This window comes from Eptesicus fuscus, chromosome 1, assembly GCF_027574615.1.
Source record: "Eptesicus fuscus isolate TK198812 chromosome 1, DD_ASM_mEF_20220401, whole genome shotgun sequence".
Taxonomy (NCBI): Eukaryota; Metazoa; Chordata; class Mammalia; order Chiroptera; family Vespertilionidae; genus Eptesicus; species Eptesicus fuscus.
This window is the reverse complement of record NC_072473.1, coordinates 19,798,691-19,815,670: the sequence shown is the minus strand read 5'-3', so window position 1 is coordinate 19,815,670 and position 16,980 is coordinate 19,798,691. Positions and strand designations below refer to the sequence as shown.

The following is a 16,980-nucleotide window of genomic DNA, read 5'->3' as shown; positions in this document are numbered from 1 at the left end:
TCAGAGCTGAGTGCAATGGTGTCTACCTTTTTGCAACCATAAGCCATCTGAAAGGCATGAGACTGGGATTCTGGCAATGTGAAGACTCCCGGTTTTACCTGCTGTTCATAGGCTTTGTGTTGTACATATGTCTTTAGCCACTTAAATTTTCTGATAACCTTTTGGGAAGAATACTAATAGGAGGACTGAGGTAATAGTAAAGAAGCACATGTAATGGTGAAATTATATAAAATTAATAACTAGAGAACTAATTTAGGGGTCTGATCACATCAGTGTTAAAGAGAGGAAAAATAAATGATGGTTTATCCTGACACTTAAGAATGGCTCTAGGAGTAAGGAAGATAAACGGTCTATAAACACAGACAATTTTACTCATAATACTTAGTCACTGAAGCTAAACACATGTAGAAATTATGTTTTGATATTTAATTTAAAACTATTTAATTGCATTTGTTTATCCTGACATTGGATGAAGCTCTAAAGAAATGCGGGACATATTTTGAAACAAATTTTGTGTATTTTAACATATCAAATGTATTTTCTTAGATGATACTTTATTTTGGATCACTTTTTTTTTAAAGAGACAATAAAATGATTTTTTTATTCAAAGGTATAATTGGATAAGTCGATTTGTTTCCATCCATTCTTGTGAAATACTTAAAAAATATGACCAACTTCTTTGCAAATAGCAGACACCATGATGACCTAGTTTGGGTGAATAATGTATGTGATTAGGCAGAAATAGGCAAGCTCATGCTGGTAGATTATCAAATTCTCAGTCAAAACTCCGTTGGTGGCCCCTACCTCTTGATCAATTTCTATTCCCACTTTGTCTTCTACCATCTTGTCAACTTCCTGACCAACTCCCCTATTGAGTTTGTCTACCTGATTGGCCACCAGATCAACCACCTGACCGACCTGACTGGCCTGACCAGCCACTTGACCAGCCACTCCTCTGTATGGAATTAGAAGATGTGTTTCCATCTTAATAGTCCTCAATTTCAGGTAACTTGGCTGACAGTGAGAATATCCAGTCTGAATCATGCCCCTCTGCCTGACTCAGTTGTGAAAACATCAAAGCAAACACCCATATTTCCTTTTAAGAGGCACATTCCGGTAATTTGGGACTCAGCTTTACTACTCAGCTTTCTGTTAAGTTCTTCCCAGGCACAGCTGACATAGTGTATTTTTTTTTTTTCTGGGATTTCCAGAGTAATGGTCACAAACCACTTTCAAAGGTGATCAAAGATTGTGATTCAAAACTCGCTGCACCGGAGATAAGGGCTAATGTTGCAGCCAATGCAGCCACCGCCCCTTTTCCTTCTATTAGTCCCTGAGCTGATGGTCGGAAAAAGTCAATAGCAGCATAAGAAATGGAAGCCAGACTCTTGATGGCATCCATGCTTTTAGATTTAACTAAATCCATTGCAGAAGGAACACCTACATATTTAAAAGTAATTCCTGCTTTTTGTTCCACACATCTTAGTTGACCTCTTTCTCTTGGTTGATAAAAGCATAAAAGCATATGCAAATCCATCCAGCCAGCTCTACTCATGCATCTAGAGCAACGAATATAGGACTCAAGATCCTGTGGAGAACTCTGGATCACCAAGTCAACCTCAGGAATGTCTAAACCAGTGGTTCTCAACCTTTCTAATGCTGCGACCCTTTAATACAGTTCCTCATGTTGTGGTGACCCCAAACCATAAAATTATTTTCATTGCTACTTCATTACTGTAACTTTGCTACTGTTATGAATCATAATGTAAATATCTGTATTTTCCGATGGTCTTAGGCGACCCTGCTAGCGGTTCTCAACCCGCTGCTGTAGAGCCTAAGACCATCGGAAAACACAGATATTTACATTACAATTCATAACAGTAGCAAAATTACAGTTATGAAGTAGCAACGAAAATTGGTTGCCACCAAAACTTTAAAGCTATCTTCTCTGAAGCCCTTCAGTGTAATTTCACTTTGTGACTGTGCAGTGTCCCCATGGGCATTCTGTTTTAAGTGCGGATGCATGGCCATTTCAGTTACATTCTTTTTGGTCTCACAGAAAATAATAGACCATCCTTCAGACCCACTGTAGACTTGAAGGACATTTCTAATAACTTCTGGCCTATGAGACCAATAGCATTGGATGGCCAAATGTTCCACAGGAGTTGCAGCCTTTTGAGTTGTTTTTCCAACAAGGTTAACCTGTTCATATCTGGATTTCATGTATTTTTTGCAACTTTGTATACCCATTGTGGGCAAGTTGCAGAAAAAAGTAAAGTTTGACGATTGTCTTCAGAATCAGTTTGTAGGATTCATGGATGATATCTTCAACTTGTTCAGCAAAACCTAAATCTAACATTTGTCCACTTCATCAAGTACAACATGGTGCAGTTTAGAAAGATCTAATCGGCCATTCTGCAGATGGCCTTTGCTACAACCAGGGGCTCCAACGAGGATGTCAATATTAATCATTTCGAATATGATTAATTTGGCTTTGATATGATGTTCCACCATAAAAACATGCTACACCAAGTTTCCTAGCTATTTCTTTGAAGTCTTTGGCTACTTGACTTGCCAGTTCCCTTGTAGGAGCCTTGTAGTACCTTTGGTGAGCAGCTTTTTAAATTGTCGCTTGATTTATTTGGAGTCTTTCCATCAAGAAAATGGCAAAAGGGAATGCCTTTCCTGTTCTTGTCCATGCTTGAGCAACTAAATCTTTCCCTTCATATACAGGACCACAGGCCTTACCTTGAATAGGAAAGAGATATGGTGCCCTTCCACCTTTAAGAAGCTTTATAGTCTCTTCAGAAATAGGAAAATTGGAGAAGGCTCCTTCTTTCTGTTTATGTGTTAGGGTCTCCTGTAGTTTATTATCACTTGATTTATGAGTAGAACTATCTAAGGATTACACCTTTTTCATATTCATCAATATCTGCATTTGACAAATCTTTTCTTCTTGACTTTTGAGACTTAGAAAATTCATTTGAAAATCTATTCTATCCTTCTTCAGTGTCTCCATTTAGCTTCTCTTTCATTTTAGCTTTTTTGGACTTGGGAGCATCCACGTCATCTGCAATGCCATTTTCTCTTTTTCGGATTTCTCATCTGAGTCATAATGGTGCCTTGACTTCCTTCTATCACTCTTTTGTCTCTCTTCTGGCTCTAGGTCTCCTCCAAGGGTGTCTTCACCTCCATAATATCCCCCAGAGTAGTTTCCCAAGCATCATTGGTTGTCACAGCCTCCTTCTGGGCATGGTGGCCACAATCACCTTCTGTTAGCAACAGTGTAAAAGGAAATGAGGCCTGGATCACTTATAAATGTGCTGTTTGTGGATTTTCCTATCAGTTTATTTTTAATGTACATATTTAGCATACCTTGGATTCCATTACAAACCATTAGAGCAACACAAAGCAGTTTTCAGAGGGTAATTTATAGACATTTAAACATACATAAAGGAAATGCAGACACTATGGCCTTGCAGAGACCATCCTATCTTGCTCTTCATGGCAACACCCTACTACTTGTCAAGATCTGGATTAACTACCACAGTCTAGTGACTAAAGCAGACACTTCACCAACAAGAAAAAAAAGCATTCAAAGAAAGAAATAGATTCAAAATTCAAATGAAAGCAATAAAACTTCATTAATTTCAATAAGAATCAGCTATGATAAATATAATGAAAAAAGACTGATGTTGTTTAAGAAAATCTCAAACTAAAATTCTAGAAAACACTGATATGGAAGTGAAGAAGGATAGCTAGGAGGAAAAGTAAACTATGGCCCACATTTTTGGCAGAAGAGTAGAAAGGCACATTGATTTTAACAGTGTTAAAATATTAGCTCATTATTATAGTCACTCTTAAATATAAAGTCATATGGTTCTTTAGGATTTATAGAAAGTTGCTAAAATAAAAATATAATTTATAGTTTCAAATCTTATAGAGGAAAAAAGGAAAAAAATTAATCAAATAGAAAGCAGTATATATACATTACAGAGAGAGCTCAAAATCATAAATTTGAGTGATAAAACAAGTTATATAATCATATCTATAACATTAGAAGACCGATGCATGAAGATTCGTGCAAGAATGGGCCTTCCTTCCCCTGGCTACCAGCACTGCCTTTGCTCAGGCTGGAGCCACCTTTCTGCCTTTGCTCCAACCCGGAGCCGCCTTTCTATCTTTGCTCCGGCCCAGAGCCGCTTTTCTGCCTTCCCATGCTGCCCAGAGGCCCGGAGTGGCTGGGGTGGTGTGGAACGCCTGTGTCATCGCCACGGCAATGATGCAAGCATCCCGCCCCCAGCCGCTAGGCACCTGTGTAAGCAAATTAACCTGCCATCTTTGTTGGGTTAATTTGCATACTCACTCCTGATTGGCTGGTGGGTGTCGCAAAGGTACGGTCAATTCTCATCTTTCTCTTTTATTAGTGTAGATTGTGTGATTATGTAATACCCCTTCCCCACCACACACACACACACATACACATACAAACTGGATCCTCACACACCAAATTTTTAAGAATTCTTGATTCTGGAAAGGTAGGAAAAGAAATAAGATTGGTAACAGTGCTGACAAAGGGGAATATATATTTATCCTATTAAAATATATTTGCCTATAACAATAGTAACAGGAGCTACTATCCTTACTTAATGACCATTAAGGAAAACTGCAGTCTTTAATTGGTCTGGAAAATATGTAGTGTGACTATTTTCCAGGCATTGTGGTAGAAACTAGAAAGAACTATTCTGGATACACCAATTAAGCACATTTTACATCAACACCTCTCTTAAGCCAGATATATGCTCTTGGGTGTAGACAGTCTATTTGGGAGGCTATTCCAAGAAGAAGAAATGAAAAATGGGTAAGGTGAGGCAGGGATGCAAGGAAAGCCAATAAACAGCATAAATGAACAGGGTATTGCTGTGGGCAACTGAGGCTCAATCCTGCTGGGAACCTCTGAGAAACGACATAGAACATTCTTCATAATTGTCCCACTAGAGGATGGGGACGCCAAAATGCTTATTTTCCTACTTCCATACACTTGCAACAATGAGCAACCACAGATTTATTCACTACACACCCCAGATCATTGACCATATGCTTTTCGCTCCTCTAATAAGCCGTAACAGAAGTGAGTGGTTCAGGAGAAAAATGAGTCACACCAAGATGAGCATGGCACTCTAGAACTTATGGAAACCTGCCAAGTACTGACTTAAATAAATCTTTCTACAGTGGTCAAACACAGCAGCTAAAAAGATAAATTGCCAACTCAATTTTCCTGACTAAAAATATTTTGACTTTCTCTGAGGAAATGCATAACTAGTAACGGTGACCTGTTTTGATTCTTTCACTATTGAAGCTGAAGAGCAGCATGACCTTTGGAGCCAGACAGTTGCTACCTTGAGTTTATCCTCCACCCTTTGCCAGCTGAGTCAGTCAGTTATACTCTCTGATCATATTTCCCCAACTACAAAACAAGTATAAAAGATAAATGGTAGAGGCCCAGCTGGCATGTTCAGTGGTTGAGGGTCAGTCTATGAACCAGGTCACAGTTCAATTCCGGTCAGGGCACATGCCTGGGTTGCGGGCCCGATCCCTAGTGTGGGGCATGCAGGAGGCAGCCAATCAATGATTCTCTCTCATCATTGATGTTTCTATCTCTCTCTTCCTCTACCTTTCACTCTGAAATCAAGAAAACTATATTTTTAAGAGACAAATGGTAGCAGATTATTATGAGAACTAGAGGCCCGGTGCACGAAATTCGTGCACGGAGGGGGGTTGTCCCTCAGCCCAGCCTGTACCCTCTCCAATATTGGACCCCTTGAGGGATGTCCGACTGCCCATTTAAGGATCGGGCCTAAACAGGCAGTCGGACATCCCTCTCACAATCCAGGACTGCTGGCTCCCAACTGCTTGCCTGCCTGCCTTCCTGATTGCCCCTAACCGCTTCTGCCTGCCAGTCTGATCACCCCCTAACCACTCTGCTGCCAGCCTGTTTGCCCCCAACTTCCCTCCTCTGCCGGCCTGGTCACCCCTAACTGCCCTCCCCTGCAGGGTTGATCGCCTCCAACTGCCCTCTCTTGCAGGCTTGGTCCCTCTCCACTGCTCTCCCTTGCAGGCTGGGTGCCTCTCAACTGCCCTCTCCTGCTGGCCATCTTGTGGTGGCCATCTTGTGACCACATGGGGGCAGGATCTTTGACCACATGGGGGCAGCTATATTGTGTGTTGCAGTGATGATCAATCTGCATAGTACTCTTTTATTAGATAGGATAGAGGCCTGGTACAGGGGTGGGGGCCAGCTGGTTTGCCCTGAAGGGCATCCCGGATCAGGTGGGGGTTCCCTTTGGGTGTGGGGCGGCCTGAGCGAGGGGCCTGTGGTGGTTTGCAGGCTGGCCACGCCCCCTGGCAACCCAAGTGGAGGCCCTGGTATCTGGAATTTATTTTCCTTCTACAATTGAAACTTTGTAGCCTGGAGCAGAGCCAAGCCTGGGGCACCCTCCGAGGCCGGCAGCCATTTGTGTTGGGGTTATAATTGAAACTTTGTTGCCTTAAGCGGGTGGGCTCGGCCAGGGTGTGCAGAAAGCTTTGCTTCCCCTGTTGCCGGCGGCAACCCTGGCCTGCTCTCTCAAGCTCCAATCTGCTGCCATTTGTTTGAATTTATTTACCTTCTGTAATTGAAACTTTGTAGCTTGAGTGGAGGCTTAGGCCTGGCAAGGGCAGGCGGAAAGCTTGGCTTCCTCTGTTACCTAGGAAACCTTGCTCTCTGTGGCTGTAGCCATCTTGGTTTGGGTTAATTTGCATACTCGCTCTGATTGGATGGTGGGTGTGGCTTGTGGATGTGTCGGAGGTATGGTCAATTGGCATATTTGTCTATTATTAGGTATGATGCTATGAAAGGGCCTTTGACCTCCTTGGTGTCCTCGCCCCTGAACTCCAGAATTTCATACGCAATTGTCTATTCCACATCTCCACTTAGAGATCTAAACCCCACACACCAAGACTCAACACATACATGGACTCAACTTCTGATGTGCTCCTGGAAACCTAGCCTTTTCCTATTTCATGTGACGGCAACTATATCCTTCAAGAAGCTCAGGCTAAATATCTTTCAATCATTCTTGCCACCATTCTTCCTCTCACAGCTTATATCTAGGACATCCAAAAGTTTGCTTGGCTGTACTTTCAAAATGTATTCTTAATATGACCACTTCTCATCAGCTCTTCTGCTGCAACCTTATTCTGAGCCATCACATTTTTGCTGCCAACTAAGTGGTCTCACTGCTTGTACCCCCTTCCTTCAACAGTCCATTGTTTATACAGTACCTACAGCGATCTTTTCAAGATATGTCAGAGCATGTCATTCCCCTGCTCAGAACCTTGGAGTGGGTCCCCACCTCAGAGTAATAGCCAAAGCACTCAGGATGGTCAACAAGGCCCTGCGAGTTCTGCCCCTACCCACTGCCGCTCAAATTCAATCTACTACTACTACTACTACTACTACTACTACTACTACTACTACTATCTTTCTTGTTCATTCTACTCCATCCACACTGGCTTCCTTATCAGACATGCTCCCACCTAAAGCCAGAGTCTGCACTGGCTATTTATATTACCCTAGATTAGTGCATGGCTAAAATCTCTCACCTTCTTCATATTTTTGCTCAATTATCACCCTTTCAATAAGGCTCACCCTAATCATCATATTTAAAATAGCAGCCAGTTTCCCTCTCATTCTCTACTTTTAAGCTCCCCCCACAACATTTACTGTACAATCTTTGCTACTCAAGGCATGTTCCCAAACTATCAGCACTGGCATCGCTCAAGAATTTCTTAAAAATGCAGATTCTCAGGCCCCCACCCAAGAACAACTATACCAATCTGCATTGTAACAAAATCCCCAGGTGATTCACATGCACAGTAAAATTTGAGAAGCAGGAACACATGCTATTTTCTAAAGTACTGTCAACTTTTATATACCTTTAAGGCAGTAATCCATCATATTTTCTGCTTATGTTCCACCAGGATGAGAATTTTTGTCTGTTTTGTTTACTACTTTATTCCAATTCTTAGAACAGAATTTGCACATGAAAAAAAATTGTTGAATGAATAAATGAATGAGTGAATGAATAAAACATAACCTATATTGAGTTATTCTTTTTTTAAATTTAATAAATCTTCATTGTTCAGATTATTACAATTGTTTCTCCTTTTTCCCCCCATAGCTCCCCTCCACCTGGTTCCCATCCCATCCTCTGCCCTTACCTCCCCCGCCACTGTCCTCATCCATAGGTGTACGATTTTTGTCCAGTCTCTTCCCGCACCCCTCATAGCTCTTTCCCCCTGAGAATTATCAGTCCACTCCCTTTCTATGCCCCTGATTCTATTATATTCACCAGTTTATTCTGTTCCTCAGATTTTTAATTCACTTGATTTTTAGGTTCACTTGTTGATAGATATGTATTTGTTGTTCATAATTTTAACCAAGATAATTCCTCTCTCTCTACTCCCTGGACAAATAACAGTTCATAGTCACTGTTTTTGGCATTTTAACAACTAAGAATATACTTTGTGAGAAACAGACCAGCAAAAGTTTATAAAGATAGCATTTCTATCTCATCACTTTGAAAATATAGATGAATAATCTTCTAATCCGTTCTTTCTTACCAACTGCCCGATGATTACTAGATTTCTTTTAAAAATACATAAACACATTAGCACTAATGGAAGGAGCTTTTTAGAAAGTAAAATTTGATTTGCACAGTCAAATGACTGTCACACATAATGATTAGTAAAAACAAATTGCACTTAATGTGCTTTTTTATTTCATGGGACATTTTAATTAGAATCAATTCTCCAAAAAAAATACTAAATCTTGAGCATGATGATGTCTTATTAAAAATCCCATAGTTTCTCTCACGTCAATGAATAAAATCATATTGTCTATCAAATAAAAAATTCAAAGATAAATACATGAATCCATAACTATCACCTCTTATGAAAAGTACAAGTGATTTAAGGGGCTGCCTAAAATTATAAAGTGAAAGTAAGTAGTTTATGCATGAAAAGGGAGATAATTAAAATTTAAAATTAAATTGAAAACGGGCATGGCTCGGTGATTAAGCATCGACCAATGAACCAGGAGGTCACAGTTTGATTCCTGGTCAGGGCACATGCCCAGGTTATGGGCTCAGTTGCCAGTGTGGGGTGTGCAGGAAACAGCCAATTGATGATTCTCTCTCATCATTGATGTTTCTCTCTTCTCTCTCTCTCTCTCTCTCTCTCTCTCTCTCTCTCCCTTATTCTCTGAAATCAATAAAAAATATTTTAAAAAATAAACTCTGTTACATATATACACACATCTTATGTGTGTATACTAATACTTTATATATAATTATAAATAGCATTATTTTGGTAAGTATTTTACTGATCTTGAACTATATACATATTGATATAAGTCTGTTTTTATACAGTTGTTGGTCCTAGATGATGGAATAGCAACATTTCCTCATTTCCTCTTACCTTCTACACTTCTTTGTACATAAATTTACTTCAGTGCAAGCAATTGCTTTGTGTTAAGTAATAAAACATATATTTTAAAACTGACATTATCTGCTAAAATTGGATAGCAAGTTTTGTAGCTGAAACAGAATTCAGACAAGAGGGTGCCATTACTTATCTAGAGATACAGTCCATTAACACAAATAGACCATATTACTAGTGGTTGAATGCCATTACTTATCTCATTATATAATTTTTTTTCACTTTTAGGGTACATTTTTATGAGTCATTAAGTCAGATAAACAATATGGAATTCCTAATAGATGAAAATCATTCAAAGAGCATGGGACTGTTTTTAAAAGACATAATAAATGTTTGATTTTGCTATAGTTTATAAGACAGTGCTTATCTATATCCTGACAATTAAATTGTGGTTATCTTCCTGATCCATGAAGTGTGGAGTCATTTATTCTTTTGAATATACAGTGCTAAACACCTGAACATGGAGAGAGAATCAATAACAAATGGTAAGCTCTAAGTGCTATGTGATTATTTAATATTAATAGCCTATGCTTACTACACTGAGTGACCAGATTATTATGCGTTCAGAGATCATAATAATCCGGCTACTCAGTATATATGTGATTGTCTGTGAATTTACTGGTTTAACCATCTTAACAGTCTTTAAGTTTTTCCCAAACAAAGAACAAAACAACCTCAACAACAGCACCCTTTATCTAAAAAGTTTTAACAAATTACAGAATCTTTAGAGAGCATTGACCTCTTTATTTCTTGAGAGTAATGTTCATTAGTAAATTAATGTTTTACATTGCTCCTAATATTTTTCAGAATATATTTTGCTCTAGAATTTATATATATAAAAGGCTAATATGCAAAGTGACCCACTGTCTGACCAGTAGCTATGATGCACACTGACCACCAGGGGGCAGACACTCAATGCAGGAGCTGCTGAGCTGCAGTGACTTGGCAGCGGTGGTTCTCGGGTGACGCACACACCCTGAAACCAGAGAGGAGGGAGCCCAATTCCTCATGGGGCCGCACGATTCCACCTTTGGCCATGGGTTATGTTGTTGCTGGGGCACTGTTGGCCGGAATCTGGTTTACTGCACACTTGCATTTGCGTTCAACACCCTGTATGACAGCAACTTTGCAGAGTGCCCTCTCACATTCCAGGACCCCTTGGAGGATGTTGGAAAGCTGGTTTCGGCCAGATCCCCACAGGCCAGGCCGAAGGACTCAACCTGACCCTGCTCACTCCACAGATGCCAGGGAGGGACAGTGGGAGGTTGACTCCAGGGCGTAACTGGCCCATCTCACCCAGTCCCACCCTGCCGGCCACCTTCTAATTAATTTCCTTTCAATGTGCCCAAATCCATGCACTGGGTCACTAGTAATATTATAATATTCTTACAAATTCCCCTTGGAATCTTTAGCTCGGTTTCAGGAAGTATAGTGAAATATTTAACAAGCTAAATAGAAAGAGAGAATATACATAATAAAGACAACCAATGTTTCTAGTATGCATATGTTATGTACTCCAAAAAGGGTGATGATTACACTAATCATGCTACATTTCTATTATCAATCCATTTCTTTTGAATAAGGCATGCCATTCCATTATATTCATATAATACATCTCATCCCACCAACTTTTATTTATGTGATAGGAACTAGCTAAGTATATATTCCTATACACATACTAGTGGCCCAGTGCACAAATTTCATGCATGAGGGGGGCTGTCCCTCAGCCTAACCTGTACCCTCTCCAATCTGGGACCCCTGAGGGGATGTCCAACTGCTGGTTTAGGCCCGATCCCCAGCAGTTGGACATCCCTCTTGCAATCCAGGACCACTGGCTCCTAACCACTCACCTGCCTGGCTGCCTGATCACCCCTAACCACTCTGCCTGTCGGCCTACTCACCCCTAACTGCCCCACTACACTGGCCTTCTCGCCCCCAACTGCCCCCCCTGCCAGCCTGCTTGGCCCAACTGGCCCCCCTGCCAGCCTGATCAACCCCAACTGCCCTACCCTCCTGGCCTGATCACCCATAACCACCTCTGCCTCGGTCCCACCACCATGGCTTTGTCCAGAAGGACATCCTGGAGGTCTCCTGGTCTAATTAGCATACTACCCTTTTATTAGTATAGATAGTATATGGTAATATAGTAGATAGGTATATAACATATGGTAATATAGTACAAGTATATAGTAATATGATATAGGTTAATGAATCTTTCTTAAGAGAGAGAGGGAGAGAGATAGTTCTAATGGTAGATTTCAGGACTGTTTCATAGTCTATTCAATATTTTAAGCCAATGATATCAATAAAGTCACATAAGACCAACAGTGTGAGCAGAGGTATGTGGCTGGGAATGTGTATGATAATTGTAATGAGAATGAAAAGCCCAGTATGGCTAGAAGATATTTGTATTGGAAAGTGATAGGAAATAAACATGGTATGGTAATTTGGGAACTAGGAAAGATAGAAGTTTCTTGCAGTTCATGGGCAACATCTCAGGCTAAGCAAAGACAGTGTAAGGACGGTGAACATCAGCAGGGAAGGGCATTGTCTTGCTTATCATAAAAGGCTGATTTAACAAATAAGGCAACAAAAACAGGGATGCTATTTGAGCACATATTTGGTCTAATTGAGGATTTTTCTGATATTTGGACAAAAGTAAAATAGTGAAATTTTGAAACAAGGGACACACAAATGATATAAACTTTACAGGCAAGTGAAAGTAATGTGTCTTTGAAGAACATGAAACTCTAGAACACCACTTTTTATAGCTATTTTGTTGATTGCACCTCTGTTTTTGCTCTTTTTCTCACTCCTTAGCCTAGAATTCTGTGGGGGAGCCAATGTCCTCCACCTAGCCTCTCCTGTTTTTCAAAGTGCACACATATTTCAGAACTAGATGAAATCAAGAGTACTATTTTTGAACATAAAATAAAATATATCACAAATTCAATCAGTAATAACAGAATAAAAATATTTCCTTAGCTCTTACTGTCTAATCTAGTTGCTAAGTGTGTTGGAGTGCCTGTTTTATAAATTTCTGCCACTCATCCATTAATCAAATATGCAGAAATCCAATAAATTAAATGTACTACTTTATCGATTAACATTTGTAGTTCACTTACTACCTAATTCTAATAATGGTAGAAATCATATTCTGTTTTCTTCCATTTAAAATGATAGAAATTACTATGAGTGATCCCATTGTCTTTTATAATTTACACTTGACATTTTATTTCAGTTTAATTAAATTATGATTATTAAATTATTTCTCATATTCCTGCAATTTATAATGGACAGATCATTTTTTATAGCTTCCAAAAACAAAATTAACCTAACAAAATTAATGAACATGCTGGCCAATCCCCACATATCAATAAATGTATTCAAATATCCTAAATATTATTTTAGTGATCATATGTAAATACATGTGTGTGTATTTCATTCTTTACTAGGTAGATGGCCCAATGCTAATTTTCCTCTTTAGTATCTGGGTTTTACAATATGGGTTCTTCGTTAGATATACTTGAGTTCAAATCATGTTCCATCACTTGTTAGTTGTAGCATTTTAATTTAACTTTTTCAAAGTCAATTTCTTGAATCTGGGAAATAAGAATAATAAAATTATCTGTCCATGATGGTTAGTTTTAAATATCAACATGGCCAAACTAGAGTCCCCATTTAGTCAAGCAAACACTAATTTAGGTGTTCCTTAAAAGGCATTTTGTAGATGTGATTAAAACCCACAGCCAGTTGACTTTCAGTAAGAGAGGTCATCCTGGATAATCTGGGTGGGCCTGATTCAATCATGTGAGCAATGCAATGAGAAGAACTTAGGATCCTTTGAAGAAGAAGAAATTCCCTCGGTGGACTACAGCTTCAGCTCGTGTCCAGTGCTCCAGCCTGTCTTTTCTGACTGCCTTCCCTACAGATTTTAGACTTATCCAGCCAGGCCCCCAAATTCTGTAATCCAATTTCTTGCAATAAATCTCAATATATATCTCCTATTGTCCTGATTCTCTGAGCCCTGACTGATAGGTTTACTATAGCATTTTGACGAGGATGATCAACCAAGTCACTGGCATAAAGTGGTGTGTCAAATACTTCATAAATGTTATTATAACAGAACAAAAACATTAAAGAATTTAAAGAATTACAGATTATTCTCTAAATTCTTAGAGTACCAATTGTTAATTTCTCCATATTAAAAAGAGGGTGGGACTAATAATAATTTATTGAAAGGCAAGAGTATACCCAGAAACTTGTAGGACACTGTCAAGAAAATGTAACATCAAAATCTCCTGTTCTCCAGCAATTCTATCTTTGTTTTTCCTCTGGCAAAGATTTACTCCATGTTATATTGACTGCTTTTAAGGGATTTATGACAGCTGCCTCACTCTGTCTTGACTCTTCAAGTTTATAAGGATTCAGTATTCTCAGAGGAACTTAAAACCATCTTGGACTTTTTCAAACTTCAATATAGACTGTGCATTGCATGTAGCATTAATTTTATTTCTTTTTTTTTTCCTTTGACTACCAGGAGGCTCAGAACCAAATATGCAACTCAAATTTAGCTGCAGCAAGCTTGCTGTATATGGTTGTTAATTATAAGCTAACTATATTTTAGAGACTACCTTACAAAGAAAATTATTTTAACTTCATAACCTTGAATTTAAAATGTCCATTGAATAGTAAATACCCCTATTTTGGGAGAAAGTAAGTTCATAGCATGGCTTAGGTCACAATGATTCTTACCTTGCAATTCATATGAAAATAAAATCCACAAAATGGAAAATTCTTTCACATTGATGAGACCTAATTTCAGATACTCAAATTCAATGCATTTGAGCTGGAGTCAGGCATTCACTTATTTGCATGTGTTTGTTGTACATTCTTAGTAATAACCACAAGTACCCTTGACTTCCTTTCTATAGGACAGAGATATAAACCCAGACAACTAATTTTTAAAAGCAAAAAACAAAATAGTTAAAAAGTAAAAAATGAAGAGAGAAGAGGTGATTGCAGAATAAAGAAAATAATTATGCTGATAAACTTGTTATATGTGAGAAAACAATTCATATAATCCCTAAATCATATAGCATTTCTAAGGAAACAAGTTGTCTCCAAGCACAAGTCATAGGGTTACACGGATCTTGTGCACACTGATTTCCAAACTGGTTCCTGGCCAAAGAAGCTAAGCTTTAAAAAAATCAATGAAATTTCCCAAATATAATTCTAGACAGATTTTTCCATAACATTTTAAAGATTGTAAGTGATGTCAACCTGGCGGATGTGGCTCAGCTGGTTGAGCATTATCGTGTGAACTGGTTTGATTCCTAGTCAGGGCACATGGCCAGGTTGCAGGTTAGATCCCTGGTCCAGATGTGTGTGGGAGGTGAGAGAGGTAACTGATTAATGTTTCTCTCTCAAACTGATGTTTCTCTCTCTCTCTCTTCCTCTCTGCCTCCCTTCCTTTCTCTCTAAAATGAATAAAACATATCTTAAAAAGAGATTGTAAGTTATGTGAATCATGAAACAGCCATGGATAAAACCTACTTTTATTTAAAATACCATATCTAGAAATTTTGGCATAAAATTGTCAGCTAGCTTGTTGAACATACTATCTATATATATAAAAAGCCAGTGACCAGAACGCTGTAATGACGGGAATGACCGGTCACTATGATGCCCATTGCAGCCAGCAAACCAGCCCAATTGTGGGTGGGGCCTGTGGCCAACCTCTGTGGCCCTTCCCCCTAGCTGGCCCCACCCCTAATTGCCCCCCACCCCAATAGGGGGCGGAGCCAGATAGTCAACCTCCTGCAGCCCCTCTCCCTGCCCGGCCCCACCCCAGATCAGCCCCCCAACCCCAATTAAGGGTGGAGCTGGCTGGCCAACTGCCTGTGAACCCTCCCCCTCGTCAGTCCCACCCCTGATTGGCCCTCACCACCCTGATTGGCCCACGACCCCTCATCCCAGCCAGCCCCACTCACCACCCACAGCCTCTCCCCAAGGCCAGCCCTGCCCCCAATTTGCCCCCCCCACCCCAATCAGGGGCAGGTCCCACCGGCCAATCAACCATGGCCCCTCCCCCTGGCTGTCCCAGCCTTGATTGGGCCCAACCAACCTCCTGCTATCTCCTTCTCCCAAGAGGCCTGGCTCCAATCTGCTCAGATCGGGGCCAGGCTGGCCAGACCTAATCCGTGCACAAATTCATGCACTGGGCCTCTAGTTGTTACTATAAAGAATTAATGCATTTGAGGGTGTTATATCCTTTGAGTACTTCCATGAGTATTATACATATAGTTATCTTAAGAATAAACAGGAAAAGATTATAATCCAATAGGCATAGCTGAATGAAACCTTTGCTGGTTTATTTAGCATAGGTTTTAAAATCAGCTACTTTATTTTGAGCAGGCTCACCAAAGTTTGAAGGAAGAGTTGCTCTAGCTGGGATTGTAGAATTGATTATATTAAGGCTGCTATTACTAAATGAGAATAAGTGGACTGACCTTTATATTTTTATTTATGTAGTATATTTGCATTTGACCTATAGCCTAAAGCTGTGTGTCCTTAATCAAATTCCATCTTATGTGAGTGCAATAGCAGGAAAAGTGAATAATAGTTTTAGGAGTGGATCCAAAATTAATGAAATATAAACATTATCCTCAACAAATTCAGAAGGCTAAAATACATGCTATACTAAAACTTCCTAAATCATTTTTTAAAAGTGTGGAAACAAATTCTTATTAAAACTCGTAATGACCAGAGTATGCCATAGACATTTGAATCTGTTAGTTGTGAATTTGGATTGACTTTTACTACTAAGCACAATTTGTTGATATAAATGTCCATTCTTTTATTAAACACTAGAGGCCCGGAGCATGGATTTGTGCACTGGTGGGGTCCCTCAGCCTGGCCAGTGGGAATCAGGCCAAAACTGGCTCTCCAATATCCCCCGAGGGGTCCTGGATTGCTATAGGGCACAAGCCAGGTGGAGGGACCCCATAGGTGCATGATCAGGGCCAGGAGGGACTGCAAGAGGGCTCCAGGGCATGTCTGGCCCATCTCACCCAGTCCTAATAGGCCAGTCTCCAGTAGCAAGCTAACTTACCGGTCCAAGCGTTTGCCCCCTGGTGGTCAGTGTGCATCCTAGTGACTGATCGAATTGTCGAAAGGTCGGACACTTAGCATGTTAGGCTTTTATTATATAAGGTCAGACCAGTCAACACACAAAACATTTCCAAATCCTCCCAGATTCACAATTAGAAACTATTTTACTTATATAGTTATGCATTATGTCACACATGAAATTCAATTAGCAGTGACAATTTTTGAAACATATTCAAAGTATTTTGGAGGACTCAGATAGTATCGTTAGAAATTCTTATTTAGAATAACATTTTACAAAATAAGAAAATTAATGTACTAATATTTTTG

The 16,980-nt window shown here is 39.7% G+C and overlaps 1 protein-coding gene and 1 pseudogene across 1 annotated transcript in view; both read right to left on the bottom strand.

The window, feature by feature from the left end:
- The window catches only part of IL1RAPL1 (interleukin 1 receptor accessory protein like 1), a 743,868-nt gene that overhangs the window by 478,856 nt on the left and 248,032 nt on the right, over positions 1–16,980 (bottom strand). The gene's annotated exons all lie outside the window — the stretch shown is intronic.
- LOC103298412 (ATP-dependent RNA helicase DDX50-like) lies at positions 776–3,224 on the bottom strand (annotated as a pseudogene).